General features: G+C 39.0%; 1 protein-coding gene across 5 annotated transcripts in view; it reads left to right on the top strand.

Moving 5' to 3' along the window:
- The first annotated feature begins 505 nt into the window (after nt 1-505).
- MAPK10 (mitogen-activated protein kinase 10) overlaps nt 506-13,022 on the top strand; it is a 223,529-nt gene continuing 211,012 nt past the window's right edge. For 4 of the 5 annotated variants that reach the window (XM_087962830.1, XM_087962833.1, XM_087962832.1 and 1 more), the window contains exon 1: nt 507-585. The gene's annotated coding sequence lies outside the window, so the exon portion shown is untranslated. Of the gene's footprint in view, nt 586-13,022 lie in introns of all 5 variants that reach the window. The other variant, XM_087962831.1, reaches the window with a different exon arrangement.

Below are 13,022 nucleotides of genomic sequence, written 5' to 3'. Positions count from 1 at the left end.
CTAAAGACCAAGTGAGGTCACCGCCGCCTGTTCGCGGGAGAGAGAGAGAGAGAGAGAGAGAGAGAAGGGGGCGAGGGGACGGGGGGAGCGAGGAAACTCCGTGGAAAGGGTCGCTCGCTCTGCGCCCAGGAGGGCTAATAATCCGCGGGCGCGGGATGGTAGGTGAGGGGCGCGTGAGAGATGAACGCGCGGGCTTCCCGCTCCCACGCGCGCGCTCCCACCCCCGCGCGACCAAGCTCCATCTCTCTCTCTCTCTCTCTCTCTTTTTCTGTGCTCCCCCCTCGCCGGCGCATCAGGCGCGCACACAAAGGCGAGGAGGCGGAGGGGGGGGGGAGGGAAAGAGGAGAATGAATATTGATTGCTGTTAAAAATAATAAAGGGGAGGGAGGAGAGTGTGAGGGTGCGCGTGTGTATGTATGTGAGCGAGCGAGCGAACGGCCGGGGAGGGGGGGGGAGGCAAGTGAATGAAACAAACTGCTGTCGGAGGCGGGAAGGCAGTAGCTGCGCTCCTGGGAAGGAGAGAGACACGCGCACAGAGAGAGAGAGAGAGAGAGAGACAGAGACATCTTTGAGCTTGTGATTTGGGTCAGTATCTGCATGTATTTCGGAGGGGGGGTGGGGGTCGTTAAGCGTCGGGAAGGTGCCCCCACCCGCCCCCCAAAAGGCGGCCGTGGAGCTTGTTTTGAACCTTGCGGCGGTTGTCTTGGTGGCGGTAAAGGGATGTAAACACTGGAGTCCATAATAGACGTCTTTAAGTCCAGAGGTGCTGATGCTTCTCTCCATCCTTTCTCCTCCTGAACAGGAAAGCCTTTTTCCTTAAAAGATCTTTATTTCCCTTCAAAGCTCTGACGGAGAGGTCTCTTTATGCGAATCCTTGTTGGAATGGGATGACAGATTTCTGGTGGTTGTTGTTGTTGTTTTTCCCTTCCAATTTTCCCTAAAGGATATTTCGCTCTGGCGTTTCTGAACCCTTCCTTCTCTTTAACCCTTCTCGTTCCTCCCCAGCTCCTTCAGCAGTAGGGTGCAGGTGGGGGGGGGGGGAGAGAAAGAAGAGAAAGAAATATATATCTATATATCTATATCTATATATAAAAACCCAGAATGGGAAGTCTGGATAGCTTTAGATTAGAACTATGTTGGTGGGGTATGGATTTCCTATCTAGAAGGTGAGGTGGGGGGTGGGGGGAGTTGATGATCCGGAGGTGAAGATGGAGGAAAATATGAAGTGCTTGTGAGGAAGTAATTTCTTAAGCTTAAAGGCCGGGTCTTGCATAACTGCAGCTGTTGGTGGTGGAAGAGGGGAATGAGTCCTCCCCCCACCTTTAAAAAAAAAAGAAAAGAAAAGAAAACTGTTTGGAGGGAGAAGAAAGTAGATTGGCCGCATGCTGCGAAGGGACATTGCTAAACATTTAAAGACTGCAGTGAAATCAATGAGCGCTACAGAAATAGTCTTTGCGTGGCCCGGCTATTGCAATAGGGCAAAATGTTCAGAGAGCAATTTTTTTTTTTTTCTCTTCCCCCTTCTGCAATGCGGGACGGAATTAAAAAGATGCCTGGAATTTGCCGGAGTGTTTCTTTTTTCTTTTCTTTTTTAGAGGTCAAAAGCCAGTAAACGTCTTTAATGAAGGATTTTGCTTCCCCACCCCATAATTCCAGCCTTGATTGTATTGATGGGTTTACTGTATTTACTGTTGTGTTTGTGTGTGCGTGTGTGTGGGGGGGAGAAACCATAGGCTTGTTTACATGGGTCCCTTTTGCTGCATCGGCTGCCTGTTTCTTCAATGCAGGTTTTTTTTTCCCCATCTTCTCCTCTCATTCTGGGTGACCTGGTGCCTTATGAAAGGCGGATCTTGCATTTATATATATAAAATTGAGCAGAGCAGGTCTGGATTGTTGATTTTGTTCTTCTCATGGAAGGCCATTAAAGGCAGAGGATGGTGGTGGGGAAGGAAGTGCCTTGCTAATAGGGAAGACAGAAAGGGCTTGTGTTGAGAACAACCATCCTGAGAATTAAGGGTTTAACAAGAGCTCTTTGGAGAATATTCTTGATTTACTGGTGTGTGTGTGTGTGTGTGTGTGTGTAAAGCAGGAGGAAGCCACCGTGCATGCTTGAATTTGGCAGTTTTTCTCCCCCTTAGCATTTGCTTTTTCCTTGTAATATTTCATTTCTCCCCCACTTCCACCCCTAGGATAGCAACGTGCACCATGTTGCCGGGATTAAAATTTCAAAACAAAGGAATGCTTGGGAGAGCTCAAGTGATGCCTTCTTTATCATATGACATCCCGTGAAAGCAAGGGACATCTGATAACCCTAAATTATATCTGCACATCTTTCTCTTTTTTCCCCCCTGTCCCTCCCCCTCTCCCTATTATGAAATGAATGACAGAGATGGTGTGATCTGAGCTGTTAAATTAGGACATGCCCCCCCCCTCTTATTTGCCTCTTCAGGATGGGCTCTGGCTCCCTTTCTTTACCAGTGTTTCAGGGCGTCTAATCTTTTCTGTAAAACCTCTTGTTTATTGTTGTCATGCACGATATGGTGGAATAATACAGGGAGAGGGGAATAATGTTGTATTGGGATACAAGCCACCCTCAGCAATCTCTGCTTGATGCTGACTGTTGGGAAAATGACTGTTTCCTCTTCTTGTTCGAGATGTGTGTGAGGATGTGTTTATAGGCGTGTGAGTGTGCTGGATGAGAAAGACTGTTTATGCAAGGTTCCCAGAGGGGATGAGTGTGTGTTTTGCTGGCTTATTTGTAACTGTTATTTAATGGTTTCCTAGCAGGGGTCAATCACTTGGATAGGTAGAAAGGGTGGTGGGGGGGGGGGAGGAAAAGGGGAGATCAAAGGCTGTCATTTTGGCAGGGGAGGTTGCTACCTTACGGAAATGTTTGTATACTTTCAAACCATGATGGAGTTGCAATGGCACTCGGAGGTCATCAACTCAGTATTCTGCACCAGCCATTGAATAGCACAGGATAATAGATGGATAGAACAACAAATGCAACAGCCAGTGTGATGTTATGATTAAAAGGCAGATCTTCTCCCAGGGAATTCTGAAATCAAATTCACTGCTCAGCTGAACCTTCCAAAATATTTTGTAGAATAAAATGAAATAAGGACTCTGCCCTGGATATGGAAAGAATAGTGATGCCACATCTGGACTGCAATAATCTAGATGATCATTAGAAGGTAGCAGAGAGATACAGAAGCTATAATTCTTTTCTGCCATCTAGTGGGCTCTGGATTTTAGCAGCGAAGGCATCATAGGACTAAGAAAGAAAGCATACAAATATAATATATTTCCAGCAAGAATTATCCTTCGCACTGACAAGTCTTTTGCACGCTGGAGCTTGTCACTTTCAGTTCTAGGAGAGAAGCAATGGCAAATCACTTCTGAAAAATCTTGCCAAGGAAAATGCAGGGACTTGTTCAGGCAGTCTCTGATAATTGGACATGATTGTGTGGAAGAAGAAAAAAACAATGTTGTGTTGGTTATTTGAAGGATTAAATAAATCATTGTTAGAATCAGGCAAAGGGGCTCATAGCAGTTTGTGCTGGAGCTAAACAGACCACTTAACAGGCTCAGAACAATACAATTCCCTGTATCTGTTTATAGTATGAATTCAGCCATGTTTAGTGGAATTAAGTCATGCTGTGATTTGATTCACATATTATGGTGGATTATAGCTTGTTTAATAGTGGTTTGTTGTTACAGTGAGCAACTTGGCATAATGCACTAAAATATAAAACTTGGCTTACAATTATAGTTGGAGTCACAAAACATACTAAACCAAAAGCAAGGCAATGATTTTATGCAAAGTATGAATTTGGCTTGCATTCATTAGGAAATAAATCCTATTTGATCACAAGGGAACTTGCTTGTTAATAATCATGCATTAGAATGTGTTACAATTAGCAGGAAAAAAAATCTTAAAGAATAATTTAGACTTTGTCTCAAAAGTGCTTTTTCTAAAAGGCAACTAGATTTTCTTGGATTTTTTTTCCCTTTTGAAAATGTTTAGCTTCTCATCCAAGAAGCTTCTTCAGTTCTGAGTATTCTTCAGGTTATGGCTATTTAACAACAGTTCTAAGTTATAATGGCCTCATAAAAAATGACTTATGTTCATTCTCAAAGTTATGACTGTTGCAGGTTGTGATCATATGATTGAAATTCAGCCACTTGGCAACAAGCCTGCATTTATGATGGTTGTCTTGTGGTCACACGATTGTGATTTGCAATCTTCCCAGCCAACTTTCAACAAGCAAAATTAATTGGGGAAGCTGGATTCTCTTAACAACTCCATGACTTGCATAATTAGCATATTAAGGATTTAATGACCATGGCAAAAATAGTTGTATAATTGGGTAAAAATGAAAAAGCAAGTGATGACTAACTTTACAGTGGAAATTGCTGTCCCAATTGTGATCATGAGTGCAAAACTGCTCATATGGTGAGGAGGTCTATGAAGGTCATCTTCAATACAGTTCTTTCAGCAGTCCCAAAAGTTTCCATACCAAATGACTTCAATGACCCTCAAAGAGCTAATGGCTGAGTATCAGAATACCAATGACCAGATTACAGATTAACAGAGTTTAGGGAAGGGACCTTGTAGGTCATCTAGTCCAACCCCCCCACCCAAGCAGACACCTGCCTACACTATTTTTGACAGATGGCAGTCCAGTCTCTTCTTGAAAGCCTCCAGTGATGAAGCTCCCACAACTTCCAAAGGCGAGCTGTTCCATGGGTTGATTGTTCTCACTATCAGAAAAGTTTCTCCTTATTTCCAGGTTGAATCTCTCCTTGGTCAGTTTCTATCCATTATTCCTTGTCTGGCCTTCGGGTGCTTTGGAAAATAGCTTGACCCCTTCCTCTCTGTGGCAGCCCATCAGATATTAGAAAACTGCTATCATGTCTCCCCTGGTCCTTCTCTTCACTAGTCTAGCCATGCCCAGTTGCTGCAACCGTTCATTGTATGTTTTAGCCTCCACTCCCCTAATGAGTGAAAATAATATAAATCCTTCCATTCTCCACCATTCAGTGAGAACTGAAGAAGCTTCCTGGATGAGAAGTGAAATGTATTCAAGGAAAAAAAGAAAGTCCAGTTGCCTTTTGTAAAGCATCCTTGGGATTTCCAAGACATCATATTGTGATTAAGTTATGTGCTGTCTGGTAATCTCAATGAAAGCCATTCTTGCATTAGGGATCCTCTCCCACATGTAGCTTTTACATCATGTTTATAAAACTCTAACGTAATCTTCAGATAAAGAAGGCATTACTAAATACTTATAAATTGTAATGGAAAATTATGATTCTTGGGGTTCCACATAAGTCAGCAATTGAGAAGTGCAAAGTAGCAGTTATGTCCCAAGACAAGGCAGAACGGAAGAACCAACTGGGATGAGAAGTGAAAGGTTTTCAAGGAAAAAAACAACCCAAGAAAGCCCAGTTGCCTCCTGAAAAAAAGCACCTTTGGGACAACAATGACCTGGATGACTGATCATCTCCATAGACATTGTCCCAAGACAACTTCCTTAGCATTGGAGATGATCACATTGTGGAATAATGTACTAAAATTTCAAAGTGAAAGCAGGAGAAGCTATTTATATTGGGGAAATCAACCCTTTTGGGTGGTTGAACCAAATTGTTCTGTAATGAAATAGGTACAATGTCCAAGAGCTGGGTTAGAATACATTAGGAACAGAAACACTGACTTACTCTCCTCATTGATATGATGGAGACTTTTGGCAGTGAGCAAGCTCTGCTAAGACAAACGGAGTAACTGTCAGTGTCCCAGCTAACAAGCTCCAAACCAATAAACTCTGAGGCAGACGTTTCCTCAAAGTTCCATTTTATTAGAGTTGTCATGTTGGCACATCTGGGAAAACCCAAATCTGAGAGTTCCGGGTTTTCCCTTCACAAAAGAAATCAAAGATCCGTCCCCTGCACCCATCAGTCCAACACAATCAAATCTTTGTCCCAACTGGAGACACCCCTCCAGTCACTCCCCTCCAGGTGCAGGGCAACATGTCCTTGACTCTCTGAGAAAGACTGTTGAGTCTAATCTTCTACCTCACTATGAAATCCCCTCTCCCAAATTCCCAGGCACTGAATGTGGCAGCCTCGAAACTTCCAAGTAAAATATGGCTTCCAAGGCTGACAGTAAGTTTTGAGGGAGACCTTATTACTTAGTAGTACAATGCTGGCTTCCCAGGTTTAAACTCTGGTTTGTCAGCTAATAGGACAAAACAGGCAGTCCTCAACTTAAAACCATTTGTTTAGTGACCGTTTGAAGTTTCAGCAGTGGCTTATGACTGTTTTTCACAATTATGACCGTTGCAGTATCCCCATGGTAACGTGATCAAAACTTGAACGCTTGACAACTGGCCTGTATTTATGATGGTTGCAGTGATCACTTTTCGTAACAAGCGAAGTTAATGGGGAAGCCGGATTCATTTTACAACTGTGTTACTAAATTAAAAACTGCAGTGGTTCACTTAACAACTGTGGCAAGAAAGGTCATAAAGTGGGGCAAAACTCACTTAACAACTGTTTTGCTTAGGAAATCTTGGGCTCGCTTGTGATTGTAAGTCGAGGACTACTGGTGTTGCAAACATATCCAATCTGGCTAATTTATGATTCATTGTACTGGAAATCCATAAAATGAATTCACCCAGGAACTAGGTTGTACATATATAACAGCATGAGGCATTTCCTGCCTTAAAATATTGAATATGAATTTTATATATATTTTAAATAAGTGTTTTAAATTTTAAACAATTATGGGGTGGGAAGAAATATGGCCTTCCAGGTCTTGTTGAATTTCATCCCTCATTAATATTGACCATTGACCATGATGACTGAGCCCAATGGGAACTGAGGTCCATCAATGCTTAGAATACCGTAGGCTTCCTACTTCTACTACGCTTCAGAATTGCTTTCGTACGTGGTGTTAAGCCAATTTATTTAATCATGGTTTGGTGAATAAGACAATGGTTTCTACATTAGAAACCATTCATACAATAGTTCATTACTTTTAAGGCATGAATTCATGCAATATACTGGACTTTATCAAAGAAACGTCATTAAAGCTTAACCCAAGTTTCAATTTTGCAATCTTTTCCTTTAGTGTTGCCTGGATAGATTTTTAGGTGTTGAAATATCTTGAGACAAGAACCTATATACAGTATTTAATTTCTTCCTTGTAAAATATCTGGAAAGATTGATTGAATTTATAAATAATACATTATATTATCAGTACACATTAAGGAGAATTGGGATATTCTTTTATATATCCAGAGTGGTAGACAGAATGTTGCTTGTATGGAACATTCTGTTAAGAAGGAGAAAGTCTCAACATAAGCAAATGCCTCTGACAGCTACCTAAAATATAGACTGTATTTTAATGTACTTGCTCCCCTTTAAGGGTCTTTAATGCATGGCTGTAGCCCTTTTTTTAAAAATAGAACTATTCTGTAGTACGGTTGCATTTTATTAATGGAGAGAATTCTGTTAACCTCTGTTCCCTTCCTCAAATGATGATTTTGTTTTGCTAGTTAGCTAAAATTAGGTTTTAATAGATAAAGCCAGACTATTTTCTTTGTGATTCAGGCTTGACTTTATATATTTGATAACCTGTAATCGTTCTGAGTGCAACTACAGAATATATCCCTTAAAAAAAACCCTATTCCTGTAGCTGAATATGACAAACTGTCATTTGCTCCAGAGAAGCTAAGCTAATGCTATGCTCTAGGTAGATCCTATTGGAAATATCTTTCCAAAAGCAGTTTTTAATGACCATTTTGTTAAAGTAAGACAGCCATTTAGGATCCCTTTGATCATTTCAGTGTCACAATAAAATGATCAAGATAGGTAGCATCTTCCCTAACAGAAAATCTTCTTTTATTAAAAAATAATAATCAGGCTTTTCTACTTTAGAGTCAATGAATAAGAACCTGATAGGCAAGTAGGCCGAAGCCTGTACAAAGAAAAACAATACTGCTTTAGACACCTACCAAATACATATTGAGTTCAAACCATAATATGGTTTATTTGTCTTAGTAGGTATAATAGCCAACATTCATGGCTTAATTGAAATCATGACAAGATTTACATTTACAGTAAGAAAGGATATGGTTTGTTTCAGCCTCAGAAGAATAGGAGCACAAAGAGTGAGTTCATTCTGCAGAAATTAGATTTATGAATCTGGAATTATTATAAATTGTTTGCCATGACAACTAAGTGCATCTTCCTTATTGAGATTATTTCTAGTAATCAACAGCTGGAGGGAATCAATGAGGATTCCCTTCTTACTCTGTCTACAACAGGAGTGTCAAATTCGATTTCACTGATGGCTGCATCAGGGTTGTGTTTGACCTGGGGGAGGGGGAGGAGCTGCGGTGTGTGGCCAGGGTGGGCGTGACCAGCCCGATGTCACTCGTGTGATCGAATGCCACTTTTGCTAGTAGTTTGTTTTGCTAGGATTCTGCCAGTGAAAACAGAGCTCGCGCACGGCCCTCCCGAGCTCCGTTTTCACTGGCAGGAGTACTGTGGGCGGGTCCTTTGCTGTTTCCAGGACAGCCCCACGGGCCAGATCTAAGCACCCTGTGGGCCGGAACCAGCCCACGGGCCTTGAGTTTGACATCCCTGGTCTACAGCTTTGAGAGGCACATGATCAATCAGTGTGGAAAAATGAATAGACTACATACGAAAGACTTTTTTTTTCTCTCTCCAGATAAGAGGATGTTAAATTCACTGGCAATACAGTACTGGAGACATCTTTGTATTTGTCTATCAAAGTTTCATTTTTGAGAATGGGGTGGGAAGAGGTAATTGTCTCAAATTCATCATTTTCCTTTTTGGCAAGTAGAATACTTCTTGGGATTATGCTATTCAGGCAGTTTTCATCTTATTTTTAGTTTGAATTAGTCATCTAGAAGATGTGAAGAAAAGCAGAGCATTATAAAAATCATATTGATTGCAACAATTCTTATGATGATTTTTCTTGATATAGGAATATCCTCAAGTAACGATTACTCTATTTAGCAACTGTTCAACGTTATGGCAGAAATAGTAATTTTATGACTGACCCTTGGAAGATGTTTTCCCATGAAAGGAGTTCTAAGATCACAGTTGTGAAATACTTTACATCAAGCTGAAACTGCAATAGTACTGATACAACAGATGGGATATTCTTATTGATGAAGGAAAACCATAATAAGATCCTAATGATCACAGTAGGCCGTAGCAACTAACACGGAGAGAGTCTTGGGAATCAGTTTATGCAATTAATGGGTTGAAAGTGCTTTTATGGATGAACTGGATATTTCAATATGGTGGAATGTTAAAAAAATGGAATTATCTAAATGTATAACCCATTTTTGACTGTTTAAATTTATTCACATAATGTACATTAATGAAACCAACTGATCAAAACAGCCGAGACAGTTGTCCACAAGTCCTTCTTTCCACACTTTCTCTGCCAACGGAGTGTTTTCTCTTTTGTAATTTTTCAAGTATATTCCTTATTAATTGACAGGGGAGAAGGGCACCTCTGAAACTTGATTCATGTATTCGGTAGTTATTAAGCGTATGTTCTCTGTCCTTTATTTCATTTTCTGAGTGAGATGACTAGTCCTTGAGAAGACGCCTTTACCCGTAATCTAGTATATGATGATATATCTTAAAGTTCCCTCAATATTGTTAAGGAATAAATAAACTTTGTATAGTTTTGTTATCTAAATAGCAACACATCTTGTCTCCAAAAGCCATCTGTTCCCTTTGGCCACACAGCTTTTAAAAGCCAGTCTCCCCCACCCCGCAGGTAATGGTAATAAGAGATTACTTACACTTTCTTTCCCTTTAGGTGCTACTGTATTTACAGAAAGCATAACATGTTAAATGCAGTCATGAAGTAACAGTCATATATAATTTGGTTCTGTATGGAAATATTGCTGTTATATAAAGTAATATAAAATAATTTTCTCCAATCTGGTTACCAGGTTTATTTCCCAGCCAAATAGTTTTTGTCCAAGTTGATTTGGAATTAAGGAGATGAATTTGGGAATGAATTTGGGAGAACTAACTTGTAGAAAGGATTGCTCTGTGCTACTTTGGGTATCTGCTGTAGATGTCTCAAGATGTATCTCTAGCCAATTTAAAAACAATTGCATATAGTAATAGACAAATTGTCTATTTGAATACAAGTAAATGGAAAGAGATCAAATAAACATCCTACTCAAGACAGCTGTGGAACACAACAGTAGTATAAAAATATGTAAGTAAAAAATTTGGAGAAAATATCTTACTATCTAAATAGTTTGGGGAAACCTCTAAATAAAATAATTTCTTGCATGGAAGATCTGAAATCTAGGCCTAATATCTCTAGCCACTGTATTTTATTCTTCGTTGGGGAAATATTCTCTGGCAAGCTTTCAGAATTATTTTATTATATCCTATAGCAATAATGAGGAGTCTCAATATTGTCCTTGCGTTGTTTGTTCCCTGATTTAGTCTACTTGGTTGGCAATTCATGTAGCATGGAGATATCTTTTTAGTAATGTTGCATATTGCCCTTTTTACCAAAAGAATATAGAATTGCTCCATGCTTCTTTAGGGATCCCAGAAAAGTTCTCCTTTATGAGCACATAATTTACCTGGATGTACCTTCATGCATATTTGTTCTCAGTGTTGAAATAAACTACCTTCTGTCTTTCAAGAGATCTTATTTTTAAACTTGGCAAATAAGGGACAGATGGGTTGTAATTCCCAAGGAAAAACAATGATTACTCATGGCAGCAGCAACTTTTTCCCCTTAGAAAAATAAGGCAAAAGGAGCAAGGAAGAATCAATATACTGGTGAATTAGCATGTATGAATATATGTTACGTGAATATAACATCATAACATTTATTGCAAATATAATTTTAACCTCCATTTTTCTGGGTGACTATATTGAAAACAGTTGCAAACACTTAGGAAAGAACAAAGTTACTAGAAGCTGGCATGGTTTTTTTTAAACATACATTGTATCAGGTAATTTTATTGGGTTGTGTTTTTTTTTTGACAAAGCAACAAGATTAGTAAACCCTGGGAATGCTACAGATGTGGCCCACTTAGAGTTCAGTAAACATTTAATAAAAATTTGACTATAGCCTTCTTCTTGATAAAATGGACAATATGGGACAGATGGTCCTGCCACCTGATAGATTCACAGTCGGTTGAGCAAGAATGTACATTTGGCTCTTAATGGATCTATTGTATGTTTACATGGAAACAGGCATGCAATGTGGCATCTCAAGATTCTATCCTGGGCCCTCTGCTCTTCAACATTTTTATAATTGATCTAGATGAGGACATAGAAGAAATGCTCAGCAAATTTGTCAATAACATCAAGCTGTGGGGGATTCCAAAGGTGCTTTTTTCAAGAGGCAATTGGACTTCCTTGTTTTTCTTTGAAGATGTTTCACTTCTCATGCAAGAAGCTTCTTCAGTTCTGACTGAATGGTAGGGAATGGAAGGGTTTATATTCCTTGTAGACAGCTGGTCATTTGCATTCTTTTAGAGAGTAGTTGAGGTCACCTGGAGGTTTATCTTTGTCCTCAGGGTCACCTGCATAGTACAAATAGATATGAAACCTTCTTCCAAGAATAACCTTTTCTACCTAAATGAGTAGAGGGGAAATGTGCTTAAAATGTAGAAATATTTAGCTCTTCTTCAGGAATATAGCTCTTGTTCTATAGGAATTCCAAATTTTGTACAGTTTGTATGAGTTAAAATATTTCATCTTCCTTAATGAAGGTTCAGATATTTCTACCACGTTCCAGATTTAGATCAAACATTTTTATGGGCTAAAACTGGGTTAATTAGAGTGATGGATGTTCCAATTGCTTGTGAAATTTTAGAATAACTTTAGCTTTGTTTAAAAATCTACAAATATTAGTACTGACTATTCCAAATTCTAACTTCCATTAACAGTAGTCTCCCCAGTAAATTATATGAAAGGATATGAAGACTAACCATTTGTAGGTTAGGTTAATACTTTGTGCATTCCTCTTTGCTAAAATTTTGCTTAAATTTACAATCATGGCTGTATTTAATTTTACATGTCCCATATAAGACATATTTGTAATTTGATAATCCATCAGTTTCTTCTTTATCCTATGCAGGCCAGGGAATTATCTGTGTTTACACCCTGCTCAGATTTTAACCTGCTTACATGTAACCTGCTGTTTGGATTTTGCAAATGAATCTTTGCTTGCATAGTGCTGATTTAACAAAAAAAATTTTTTTTTAACCGGGGAGGGGTTCAAAGGGGGAAAAAGTTATAAAGTCACAAAAGAAAAAAGAAAAAACAGAAAAAGAATGACTTACCTTCCTCGGTATAGGTACAAATATATAAAATAAAAATTTGCTCTAAATTAAAACAAAAACATATAAACAGTATGCATACTAAATAATAATAAAACAAATAAAACCATAGTATAAAACAATCACATTCTAAATTTAAGCCTACACCTTAAAAATATACAATCTATGTACCTAATAAGAATATAATACTTCTATTTCTATAATCATAACAAATCTAGTGATCAAATCCTAAAACCAAACATAGCATTTGTAATAAATTAATTTATTTTGGCATTATGAGACCTTTATAATTCATCACACTTTTGCAAATCATATGAATAATTCTGGCTGCATATAGACTACAGTAGTTCTCTGAAGAGCTGTTTGGCAGCTGTCACGAATGTAAAATAATTCTGTTTTGAAGGGATGCCCAGATTAAAACTGTTTTAAATGTTGATAATAAGAACAACAGAATGAGAACTTTGAAGCTGCTGACCTACAATTGAGAAGACAACCCTAGTTTTCCCCACTAGAATGAAGTATCTGGTTATTTAAATATAGATTTATTTAAAAAGATTAATGTTGCACATACTAGGTGGGACAAGTATGTAAATTTATTATGGTGAAACTTTAGGGTGAGTGATTGACCCCCTCTTCTCTCTGACAACCCCT

This window comes from Notechis scutatus, chromosome 4 (genome assembly GCF_049901735.1).
Source record: "Notechis scutatus isolate UNSWTSFEM ecotype Mainland chromosome 4, rNotScu1.2, whole genome shotgun sequence".
NCBI classification, from domain to species: domain Eukaryota; kingdom Metazoa; phylum Chordata; class Lepidosauria; order Squamata; family Elapidae; genus Notechis; species Notechis scutatus.
Note: the sequence above shows the minus strand (reverse complement) of the source record. Positions and strands in the feature narration are given on the sequence as shown.